Source organism: Hippichthys cyanospilos, chromosome 11, assembly GCF_059441005.1.
Source record: "Hippichthys cyanospilos isolate Australia breed blue-spotted pipefish chromosome 11, RoL_Hcya_1.0, whole genome shotgun sequence".
Lineage (NCBI taxonomy): Eukaryota > Metazoa > Chordata > Actinopteri > Syngnathiformes > Syngnathidae > Hippichthys > Hippichthys cyanospilos.
Window position 1 is genome coordinate 12,138,241 of NC_142379.1, and position 12,710 is coordinate 12,150,950.

Genomic DNA, 12,710 nt, shown 5'->3' on the forward strand with positions numbered 1-12,710 from the left:
GGTACTGATGTTCAGTGGCTGGAAAGTTTACAAATGTGTAAAAATGAAGACAAAACAAAAACGTGTATTTGTGGCATCGGGCTTTTTTTTTTAATATTTAAAAACATTCTTTCTTTTCTTATTAAATTTCATTTTTGCACGTTTTAATGCACCTAAAATTACTTGAGATTTGTTTTATATATAAAAACATTTTCTTCCCATTTCTATTTAAATACAACTTTTGCAATTCGATCGTTCCACTGAGATGTATCAAATATTTTCTTTATTGTAGGGGGATGAAATGCTACATTTACGCTAATATAATGACGAGTTTATTCAAATTGTTAAAATGAACAGAAACTCAATCCATGTATAATATAATATAATATAATATAATATAATATAATATAATATAATATAATATAATATAATATAATATAATATAATATAATATAATATAATATAATATAATATAATATAATATAATATACTACGCGATATAACTAGTATAATTTTAATAAATTTCCGATTTTTTTTCTTTAATGTCGTTTAATTTTTCAAGAGTATGAAGTAGTAAAGGAGCACCTTAAAAACAATATTAGGGATAGAAAAGTATTGATACTAACTGATACCAACTTGGATATCAAGGGATCGGAACTGACGATGACAGCAGATATTAATATCGTATCCACAAGAAATTACAAATTAAAAAGATAGAAAGTTATATTTTTTTCATTAAATTTTAACAAAAATGCTACATTGGTATTTCTTTGAAATTACCGATTCTGTTTTAGGAGGAGAAAAATAATGTTTATCAGAATTAATGATGACTCGAGATCCTCTACGGGAATCAGTGTGAAGAAAAACGTGATATCAAACTACCTTCGTATTATTTTTACTACAATATTAATTTGACATTTTTACATATTAAGATGTAGGTTATAGGTAAAAATTTCTTGCATCTAATTTTTACCAACAAATGTTTTTTGTTTTTTTTTTGATAAAAATTTTTCTAATCAATTGGTTTGAAATATTGAAATGCCCTCAACACCAAAAATGGTTTTAATATTCTCTTTGAACATATGAAACTGTATGACACCTTTGAAAATTTGTGTGTAGCAAGTTCTTCTGTTCAAAAATGTTTTAATCTTTCACGGTTTTGACATACCACATTAACTTTCCAAGACCTACATGTTTTGGCGGGAACCTGTGCAAATATGTCTGGAACATACAATTCTTACAACAGTTTCAAGCTCTCTTCTGAACAGCGTAAACAAAAACCAAAAAAAAAACAATTTTGTAGCGCTTGTACAAATGTCAAACAATTGCATATTAGTATATTCATTTCATGACACAGTAACTTTTATCTGCAATCAAATGTCAAAACAAGTCAATGAAATGGAGGCCTCAGTTACAATAGACACCAGTATTTATCCCTCCCTTTCCACCAACTATTCCTTTATTTTTGTTTACATGTCAAACATACAAGAACCAAGCCCTGTCCCACAATCGCAAGTAACCACATTCTGGTTAGATGTAGTATCAATATGGTTGGTCATTACTCATTAGTAATACTGCATGGGAATTTTGTTGTGAATTATCTGCTAAATTAGACAGCTTACACGTAAACACCATTCAGTAAATGGGCCATGATGTTGAGATGGTTCCTGAAAAAAAAAAAATCCATTTTATTGTCCTCCACCATCAAAGACCTGAGGGCATGTTCTCTTATCTGTTCCTATTGTTGTTATTGTGATATAAAGTTGCAGACGCACATTTGAGCTGCCCTTCGCTCTGCAGTAAAGAAAAATAGTCAACCCTCGCTGGATTGTACTTTTTTTTTCAACTTTTAGGCAATTACTTCTCAAAGAGTTCTTAGTATAAAAGACTGAATTTAGAATTATTATAAAAGCGAGATTGAATTTAGAATCAAGTGTCATTGTTGTAGTACCACTTTGTGCCTCAATGTGTTGGCAGCACTGAGCTTGATTAGAAGAGATGCAGTGGAATCTATGGCGTTATATTTGTGCCACAATTACGCACGCGCGGAAAAAAAAATTGAGCGGAGAAAATCAAACTGAGCGAGCGAAAACAGATTTTGAGAGCAAGAAAAAAACTATTGAGCGCGTAATGATAAGAGTTTGAGCGCGCGCCGATGGAGTTTGAACACAGAAAAAGAAATTGCTCGCTCAAAATTCCTCTTTGCTCGCTCGGGATAGCCCTCTCTCGCTCAACATCTCGCTCTCGCTCGCGATACTCCTCTCTCCCTCGCTCAACATCGCGTTTGCTCAACATCGAGCTCTCGCTCGCTCGAGTCGTCCTCTGCGCTCGCTCAATTCTGCTCACGCGTTACGTTTGTGCCACAAAACCAGCCAATCAGAGCTTGTAAAAGCACTTTGATTGACACAGCTTAGTATCCAATGAGATTGCTTGTACGCTATCCGTTGACGCACTCTCGTTTGCCCTGTGTTCACCCGAAAAGGGCAAACGAGTGTGCGTCAACACGGACTTGGGCTGGAGAATTACTTTTAATATTATTATTATTACTGTATTGTATCATTTGACAGAAATACCTTGTTAGTTTTTGTACTTTAATAATATAAGCCCACCCCTCCCGCCTACGTCGATGTGACGCACTCTCGTTTGCTCGTTCCGGGTGAACACAACAAGCAATCTCATTGGATACCAAGCTGTCAATCAAAGTGCTTTTACAAGCTCTGATTGGCTGGTTTTGTGGCACAAACGTAACGCGTGAACAGAACTGAGCGAGCGCAGAGGACGACTCGAGCGAGCGAGAGCTCGATGTTGAGCAAACGCGATGTTGAGCGAGGGAGGGAGGAGTATCGCGAGCGAGAGCGAGATGTTGAGCGGGAGAATGCTATTGCGAGCGAGCAAAAAGGAATTTTGAGCCAGCAATTTCTTTTTCTGTGTTCAAACTCCATCGGCGCGCGCTCAAACTCTTATCATTACGCGCTCAACAGTTTTTTTCTTGCTCTCAAAATCTGTTTTCGCTCGCTCAGTTTGATTTTCTCCGCTCAATTTTTTTTTCCGCGCGTGCGTAATCGTGGCACAAATATAACGCCATAGGAATCAAGTGCAAGAAAAAGAATCGGATAACCGATAAAACTGCACGGACGGGCTGGGCAAACAGAATACGCAGTGATTAATGTACAGTTAGATGCTATGGTGAGCGCACAAGCCTACAAATATTTTTCAAACAAAAACTAAGCCCCTCCTACAAGCAGATGGAATAAAAATCCTGAAAATCAAACTTCCAATGGATCAGGAAAACTCATCCCAAAATAATCAAAATCCAACAAATGCATTTATGAAAAAATAATAAAAAGAAAATTAAATTAAAGTATGTAGAAGCATTTTCCGTTGCGGCACTGAGCAAGCAGACTTCAAATATGGTTTGGTTGCACATTTTTTTTTTTTTTAAAGATATTCAAATACCAAATTTAAAAAAATATGAATAAATCAAAATATCAATTCCACTTTGTGAAACTACGATTTTTATTCTGTAGTATTTCATTTATTCACAGTTCATATTTATAGAATAAAAAAATCCCTATTTCTTTGTATACCTGCTATAAAATGACAATAAAGGCATTCTATTCTATTCTAATTTATTCTACTGTGTTTTATCTGTCGTGTTTTCTTGGGGTGACAACACCTTGAAGCAAGCATGCATAAAGTTTTTTCGTTCTTTTCCCAAAGTGATGATGTACAGTGGTCTATGATTTTGTGTAAGTACTAGAATAAGTGTGTTTAATTCATTTAAACTATCTTAAAGTGTGTGGGTGTAGGGGGTAAAGATTTGGAAAAAAATGGCGGGCTGCCAAAATGACAACGCTAATGATGAAAAATCATTTAAAAAAATAATCTCAGTTAACTCAGGCCCATTTATTTCTTGTGGCAGCTGAAGTCTGCTAACTTTAGAGGAAAATCAGCAAAACAATGACAAAGATGAACGTTGACAGCTCATTGGAAGAAAAATGCATATTTTGCAAAGCCAAGTTCAAACGTTGTATTAATTGTACATCTTTCTCATACCATCTCAAGCTGTATGATCACAAGAGTCTTTAAAACAAAATATTACGTTTCATTTGAAGATTTTAAATTCATTTCACGATTTCACTGGAGGAAGTTTCTGTTCCAAACTTCAAGGATGCGAGTAGTTGAAAAATGTGATTAATCGTGATAAATTCTGGAAAAGAGGATTACGATTGGTAGGGGTTTTCTCTCTGAGATTTTTTAGGGCCGGTTTAGTTTATGTCACGGTTAGATAGGTTTTCGTTTGTGAATGCCGAATTTTTGGTACAGCGCATTGAGCGTATGTATCACTCTCTGTAATGTAAAATTGAATGTTTGAAGCATGACTCAGAGGCCAGAAGGTCAAAAAAGAGGCCGGCAAACACACACCCACCTGGATGACATACACATAGGACACACACGCGCATGCAGCGACACTTTCTCAAGTCTCCATGATGTAAAAATCCATCAACCATTAACGGTAAATAATAACAAAAGACTAGGAAAAGTTGATCCAGTACACGGAGGAGCATCCCGCCCTGTTGTGAAAGCGACCTGCGCACTGGAGCGAGCCTCGGAACATCCACTGCTCACCACACGTGTCACCACCTGCTTACGTAAACTACTCTTTATTTTATTTTAAAAATACTCTGTATTTTTGGGGGCAAGTCCATCGAAATCCTTAACGTGTTCTCGTCTTCAATATCAATAAACTTGGCTCATAGCAAACTCTGATTTCTAATATTTAATTTTCAAAGTTAAGCTTCCGAAGCTAGTTTGAGGTTTCAACAAGAAATCTGGTGGTGGTCTCTAGCATTAGCGGACCCACAAAAATGTCCCAAGAAGCCATGCTTGATGGGACACAGAAAGTCTGACCATTTTCATTCAAAGTAGCTGTTTTGAGGATATTTCGTCAAGGGATCTTAAAATTTGAAAATTCAGCGCTCACACTTTGTTTCCATGATCTACATAAAATTTGGAAGAAATGTCTATCATGAGTAGAGACACAAAAAAGTCTGAAGAAGCCATTAAGTGAAAAGACACGAAAGATAAGGTCTTCTGGTTTGACGTTGTCTTGTTAGTGTTATTATCAGGCTTTGGTCAGAGGAAAACCTTCCAGTCGTGTAGCACCTTAAAAGAAGGTAGTTTCATTTAAGAACACAAAATTGTGTAGACATGGCTAGCATGAGTTACCCCACAAAAAAATCTGAAGAAACCATTCTTCCATAGACACATTAGTCAGCAATTGTGGTTTGACATTGTCCTGTTAGTGTTATTATCAGGTCTTTGTCAAAAGCGAACTTTCCAAATGGGTAGCAGCCCAAGAAGGCAGTTTCATTCAAGAATATACAATTTGGTAGACAGGGCTATTACAAGTAGACCCACAAAAAAAGTCTGAAGAAGACAGGCCCAGAAGATGACACTTGGCTCATTTTGTCCTTTTCTGCTGGGTTCTTGTCTGGTTTTTACCACATTTGAAAAATTCAACTCCCGAAGCCTATCAAAGCAACCTTGGATTTGTCTATGATGAGTAGACTCCCCCAAAAATCTCAGGAAGCCATCTTTAAAAGGACAAAGGAAGTCAGACATTTTGGTTTGAAGCAGCCATTTGGGGTAAATGACAGGGCTTGTATTTTTGCAAACACTTCGCAGAAATTTGCCTAAATAGACAATATTAGTATATCTGAGTGTCATTTGAAGGGCTAGTGGTGCGTCAGGACACGATCCGCGAGCTCCAATGACCTCTTACAACCCTCTGGGTCCATCCGTGGCCTGCGAGCTGCGTGGATGCACAGAGCGGAACATTGGGAGTGTTAGCAAGCTCCAAAGGGCAAGGGCTACATCGCGTGTGCGTGAGATTTAGGAAGTAGCGGCCATGCAGCGTTCCGCACAGTGAGTCGGACCTTAGCCTCAACCTGAACTCGTTGCCAGTGTCGGGCAATAACGCCCCTCCCGCCGCCCCACTACCTTAGCCCTCTCTTGGGGATTGATAAATCCTCCGACTGTTTGAGCACATCAGGGAATTAAAATGCTCCATTAGAGCATTATTTTGCAAAGCGCCCCTAGGAAAGCCATAACATTTCGCGCCCCCTCACTTGTCACGCCGATCATGAATAAGAACATTGTCTATAAAATTTGGATGTATACCTAAAACTGCATCCTTTTTAACAAAAAAGGAAAAGGAAAAAGCTGTATGAGCCAACATTCAACAACTGTTAACTATTTTTTTACAGCATTTATACAAGTTAAAGGTGAAAAAGTGCATCTGAGTGCCTGAAAAAAAAAAAAAAGAAGCCAATCCTTATTTTATCACAATTACACTTCACATGGCAAAAAAAAATCCCCCTCTGTATTAGATTAGGGGTGACAAACACACTTTTCTGGACCGCAAATGGGTTTAATCCGTTTTGTAAAGTATAAAAATGAGCTGAATTTTTTTAACAAATGAAAACCCTCAATAGGCATCAGACAATAACTGGATTGGTGATATATTGCGGCAAGTCACGGTCATTTGGAACTGTCCAAATCTGTCCAAACCAGTAAGTTGTTTTTTTACCTTTAACAGGTAGCTGCAAATGTAGCTCTCGTTGTATATCATACATAAGTCCTCCTCTGCTGCAGCAGTTCGTTTTCTTTTTTTGTCGGCTACGGCTAACCACCGCAGGTAAAGTGTATCAATTATGTGTGAAATGTGTATTCTGTCACTTCATGTTGACTATTTCCCCTCAGATTTGCATGCACGCACATGGACACAAACAAGCTCACGCGCGCTCTCGTCCAATGGCAAGCAAATAAGATCCTGCTGTGGCGGTCAATATTTGGAGTTCGAGGCGGAGTCAGTGGAGATGACAACAATAGTGTTTTTATTGACATTCTAGCTCATATCTCAAAACTAGCAACGGACACGCATGTCAAAGAAGTAAACTTGAAAGCATGCCATGACTGCTCTTCTAACTCAGTCCCTACAGACTAACCTTTCCTCAGGAATTCCTCTTCTTAACAATAGTTCCGTTGGTGAATTACAGTATGTATGCCCCACTACAATACGCTGCTAATTCAAGTTTGTTTAGTGACAGAATCCACATTGTTTTATGAATTGATACACATAGTAGTTGGAAATAGTCGACGTAAAATGACAGAATCCACATTGTACTATTAATTGATAGTACACATGATAGCTGAATGATTGATCTTTTTTAAAAATATTGTTATTTTGTACTAAGTAAGTGCCCATATCTCAGTTAAAATTTGATGTGTTCAATCAAAAAGAATTCATGTAGGTTTATTGGTGAACAAAACCTGTGTTGCTCACTAAAGATTTGTTTCAATTTTATTTACGTATTTTTTTTAATTAAACAATTTAATTTAAATTGTTGTGCAATTATGAAAATATATTGAATAATATTTGTAGAACAATGAATAACTGTTCGGAGAAATAAGAGAAATAGATTGGTCTGCAGTGTTTTGTTGTTTTGTTGTTTTAAATCTAATCTAAGATAAGTTTACGTGCAATATTTCTGCATGGATTCATGTGCCCATTTATGTTTTTTGTTTAGTAATAAATATGGATGGATTTGACGATAAATGATGTATTATTTATCCTGTAAATTAAAACAAAAAGTTATTGTCAATTGTTACAGTGGGCAGTCAACCCCAAAATTTTCTTTATAATAATTGGATCTATGTAACCCCACTAGATTAAACACCGCATTTGGGATAATTTTCCACCTGCGCTAGATGACAAAACTGATTTTTAGCCCTCCCATGGGACAGCCATTTTGCCCCTTGCTGTCAACTGAAAAAGACATCACAGTTGCCCTGGTAACAACCAATTAAGGCTCGCCTGATTGGTCATGTGACGCTAGCAAGCTGAGCCATGATTGGTCATGACCTGAAAAAAAAAAAAAAAAAAATATATATATATATATATATATATATATATATATATATATATATATATATATATATATATATATATATATATATATATATATATATATATATATATATATATATATATATATATATATATTGCTGCTTAATCCATATTTTATGAACATAATATTAATTATAATACTGTTTTTAGACAACGGGGGCCACATAGACCATGTTATTGTCAAGAATTTTTTTGGGTGGACTTCCTCTTTAATGTGCATTTTTGTAGCTTTTTTAAAATAAGTTGACATATTTAATTACTGTATTCTGTTTGAAAAACAGCTTCTTTTAAAAATATATCTGTAGGTCATAGATTGCTTTTAGTATTGTCGTCAATGTCAGAAAAACATTGACTTTGCCCATGGAACATTTGGTTGTATGTATCAGTGGACTTTTTTCTCTTTCATCATCCAACTTGAACACATTTTTTTTTTTTTATGCTTTCTTGCCTCCAGGAAACAAAGAAAGTTCCTGCACTGCCTCTTTGTGTTTCGATGGCTTTTGTCCGCTCACTCCACCACACAACAGGGAGCGGCAGCCAGGAAAAAGATTCCTGTGAGGAGAGAACGCCTCATAAAAGTCCAAGATAAGACCCAGTTGTCGTTGTCAAGATCGCACAAAAACCCAATTAATCATGCAAATCACACGGCGGCCATCTTGTTATGTGCCATAAAAGCCCCGTGATTGCATCACTGCCTTCCGACACTGGCAGCAACTTTGATCCCAGACAAGCTCAGGAGATTGAATCACCAGGTCGCCTATTTCAATCATGGGAGAACATCAGATGAATGATAAATGAAATTATCCAATTTCACTTTTTTTCCATTATTTCATTCTTTAGCACCATTACGTGGAATCTTTGACATGTATAGCAGTCATGGAAAAAAAACCCAAAACATGAAATTTGCTTGGCATATCTATGATGAGTAGACCCACAAAAATGTCACACGATCTCAGACCTGAAAAGACACAAGAAATCCAGCATTTAGTTTGACACTGCCTTTTTTGGCTAATTTACAGGGTTCCCCAAAAGCAAACTTGGTTTCATCACCTGGAATAAGACAACTTAAACGCGTGCATCCCTCAAAGCCAGTTTGATTTGATAACATGAAATTGAGTAGCCTCACAAAAAGTCTCAAGAAACCAAACGTGAAAAGTCTGCTATTTTGATTTAAAACAGACATTCTGGCTCAGTACTTTAGAGACCTCCATTTCTTTTTAAAGAAGTCATCCCCCAAAGCCAGTTTCATTTAGCAACATGAAATTTGCTGGGCATGTTTATCATGAGTACTGTACTGAACTTCCACAAAATAGTCTCAGGAAACCATACATAAAACAACAAAGGAAATCTGCTATTTTGGTTTGAAGCTGCTAACTTGAGGTCCACAGTACAAAGCTGACAAGTTTGGCTGAAACCAATGCCAGCTTTATTTCACAACACGAAATTTGGAAGGCATGTCAATATCATAAATATATAATTTATCTATCTTTTTATTTTTTTACTATTTATCTTTTATCTATCATAAATAGACTCACAAAAAAAGCCATGCGTCTTTGCTCCTAAATGTGAATCTAATATACCCGATTATTTTTTTTTCCTTGGAGGAAAGTGATGGAGCTGGTTGGCATCCAAATGCTCCTCCCGATTCCTAAACATGACCCGCCGGTGATCTTTGGCTCTGCTGAGGCCTCAGGCGAACGATCTTGTGGGCCGCGACGTGTGCGCTCTGTCAACACAGCAAAGTGTGTGTGTGCCTCTATGCGTGTGTATGCAGATTGGAATCAAGCCCAAGACTTGAAAGTCGCTCGGATGTGTTTGCCCTGCACAAAGTGTGTGTGTGTGTGTGTGTGTGTGTGCATGTGTGGCCAAGGATTGAGCATTTCCTGCTCTTTTCTTTTCTTAAATTGAGTCACAGAGCAGAAGCTTTGAACTCTCTGAGTCATGACACTGAAAAAAATATGTCCTCTAAGCATACAGTACATGCATACTGATCACTCTCAAACACCCAACAAAACTGCCTTGGGGGGGGGCACTTCAACCCTCTAGGAGTCGTCCAATTTTGAAGCACCTTGGAAATGGCCGAAACAACCTTCAAATGGCCAATTCAGACCAAAATGGTAGACTTCCTGTTTCTTTTTTGGGCATGGGTATTAAAGACGTTGATGTGGCATGATAGACATTCTTGACAAATTTCATGTAACCTCGATGCGCTGATTTCAGGGCGAAGTTTTTCAAATTCAGTAAAAATTAGACGGAAATCTCAAAGACAGGTTCTTTTTTTGGACAGTTGGATATTGACAAAATGACCCTAAATTTCAGCACAATGACCTTCGGCAAAGACGGCAGAATTACTGTATATTTTCAGACAATGCTAAGCTAATGTCCACGCTTTTCATTTCATTTGATGGAAACGTCGCCCCTACCAACATGGCTGCCATGTAGGTATGTCTGTGGGCCTGCTCTAGTCTGTAAAAAAATGCAGGCAATTATGGAACTAATACTTTCAAAAATAATGTACAAAAGGGCATTTGTGCCGTTAAATTGACACTTTGTTAGCACTACACCACCGCCATCTACCCCCAGCAGGACCCCCGGCCCCCCTAAACTCTGCCACTCTCTCCTTGTGCTGGCCGCTGGTCAATATTGACTCAGGGATGGAAGCGAGAAGCACTTTGTCACGCTTGCCATGTCGCTGCTTCGGTTTCACCGGGACTAGACGTACTGCTAAGGCGGGATATGACATTTGGTACACCTGCACTCATGTCGTTGAAACGAAACAGGTTCACACAAATAGTGATCTAAACCATTTTTTTTCATCTAGATTTGAATTTTTCCTTTTCTCTAAACAATTTGGCACTTAAAAATTGAGAAAGAATAGTCAATGTTTGTGCCACTAACACCCTTTTTTTTCATCTGGTTAAAATGAAAAAATATTTGAAAAATAAATACAATGCAAGTGGCTGCACATTCAAATGTGTTGCTAGGTTATCCCTTCGTGAGGTTTGAGATTTGCATGCAGCCAGTGAAGCTGTCATAAGCTCACACTTTGCATAGTTGTGCCAGTGCTTTTGGAGCATAGCACAGTAACGATACAGTCAAGACAGTCTTCTTTTGTTAGGGACTGAAGAAGTTTTCTAGTGGCGCTGTGGATGAACTCACTGCTGCCCCCTAGCGCACAGCAGGAGACAGACATTTGAACAATCCAATAAGGGCCAAATATTTTACTTGTTTTAAACACATATTTTGAAGGATGTATTTTTATTAATAGTAGATTGTTAATTATTATTAGCATTATAATAATAATCGTTTATAATGATACTTATTATCATTAACGTTTTCATTTGCACACATTTAGAAAAGAACGTATGGTGCCGATTTTGATCCTCTACCTGTTTTGAAAGCTGGAGTAACTTTCAGCCTCCTAAGTGTTTTTCTTCGCATGCTTTGTCTTTCATCTATTAAGATCAATGGTCCAATTTGGTTGAAATTGATTACAAGTATTAGTTTGCATTAATAGTATAACAGTAGAAGTAATTTTAGTGGTAGCAATAGCAGTATCAGCAGCAGCAAAAGTAGTAGCAGTAATTTCTTAGATTTCTGCTTACATTTTTTTTACTTATTTTAATATATAATAGACATGGGTAGAATACACTGTACATGGACAGTATTATGTATGTAAATGTATTCATTAACTTAGTGTTTTCATTCAAATAATTAGTTTGGTATGAAAACTGATTTAATCCCAAGGATACATCTTCTCTTATGGTAAAAGATGGCTGGTACTGAAAGAAATAAACAATTTTATGTACCGTATGTACTTAAGATTGTTAAATGAACTAGCGATTCTAAAGTGAATATTAAAAAATGATCTTGAATTATTACTGAATTTAAATGAAGGAAACATTGACAAATACATTTGGCATTTAGATTAAGACTGCTCACATACAGTATTTACCCAGCACATTTGAACTTTTTTCTAAGCCTATGTACAAATGAGCAGGTCCATGTGTCATGTTTTAAAAATCAAATGTGGTCCTCGAGTACAAACGTTTAATCATCTTTAATAGTTCCTGACAGAAAATTCCAGAAAGGTCCAAGTCAAATGTTGTGATATAGTTTTTGAATGTCCTTTAGCATGCAATGTTTGTCCAGAACATTCCACCCGTAGCGAGCCGCTAGCGCGGTGCTAATATGGCGCTAACGGCGAATGTGTGTGCAGCCGCATTAATGAGCCGCGCTGTGACCTAGCGGCCGAGGAAGCTAATGACTTTTCTCACAAAGAAAAACACGATCAGGAGAAGCACGAAGAAGGAAAGGGGAAATGGGATGGTCCCATTAATCCAGATTTGTTCATTTATTTTTTAGATTTGGGAGTTCCATGGAAGTGATTGTGCCTTAATTTTAGAAAAAGTGGGGGTTGTTGTGGATTTTGGTATTTCAAACAAGGATCATTCATGCCGGATCATATTGTGCTGGCTTTTAGTCACAACTGAGATAGCCCCATCACCTTCAGTAATCATAAATACAATTCCAATAAATATCGTCTTGATTATCTTTATTTACTAAACTGTAAGTCCTTCTTTTTTAATGTTTTTGTTCATGATATTTTTTCATTGATTATATATGTTTTAAGGCTGTAAAACCCCTCACCTTACATTTTATGCACTTTTATCAGGCAAGAATGAACATTTTCTAATATTCCTCAATTTAAACACTCTCAAAGTTCAAAATATTGTAGAAAGTAGGCAAAAAATTGCAC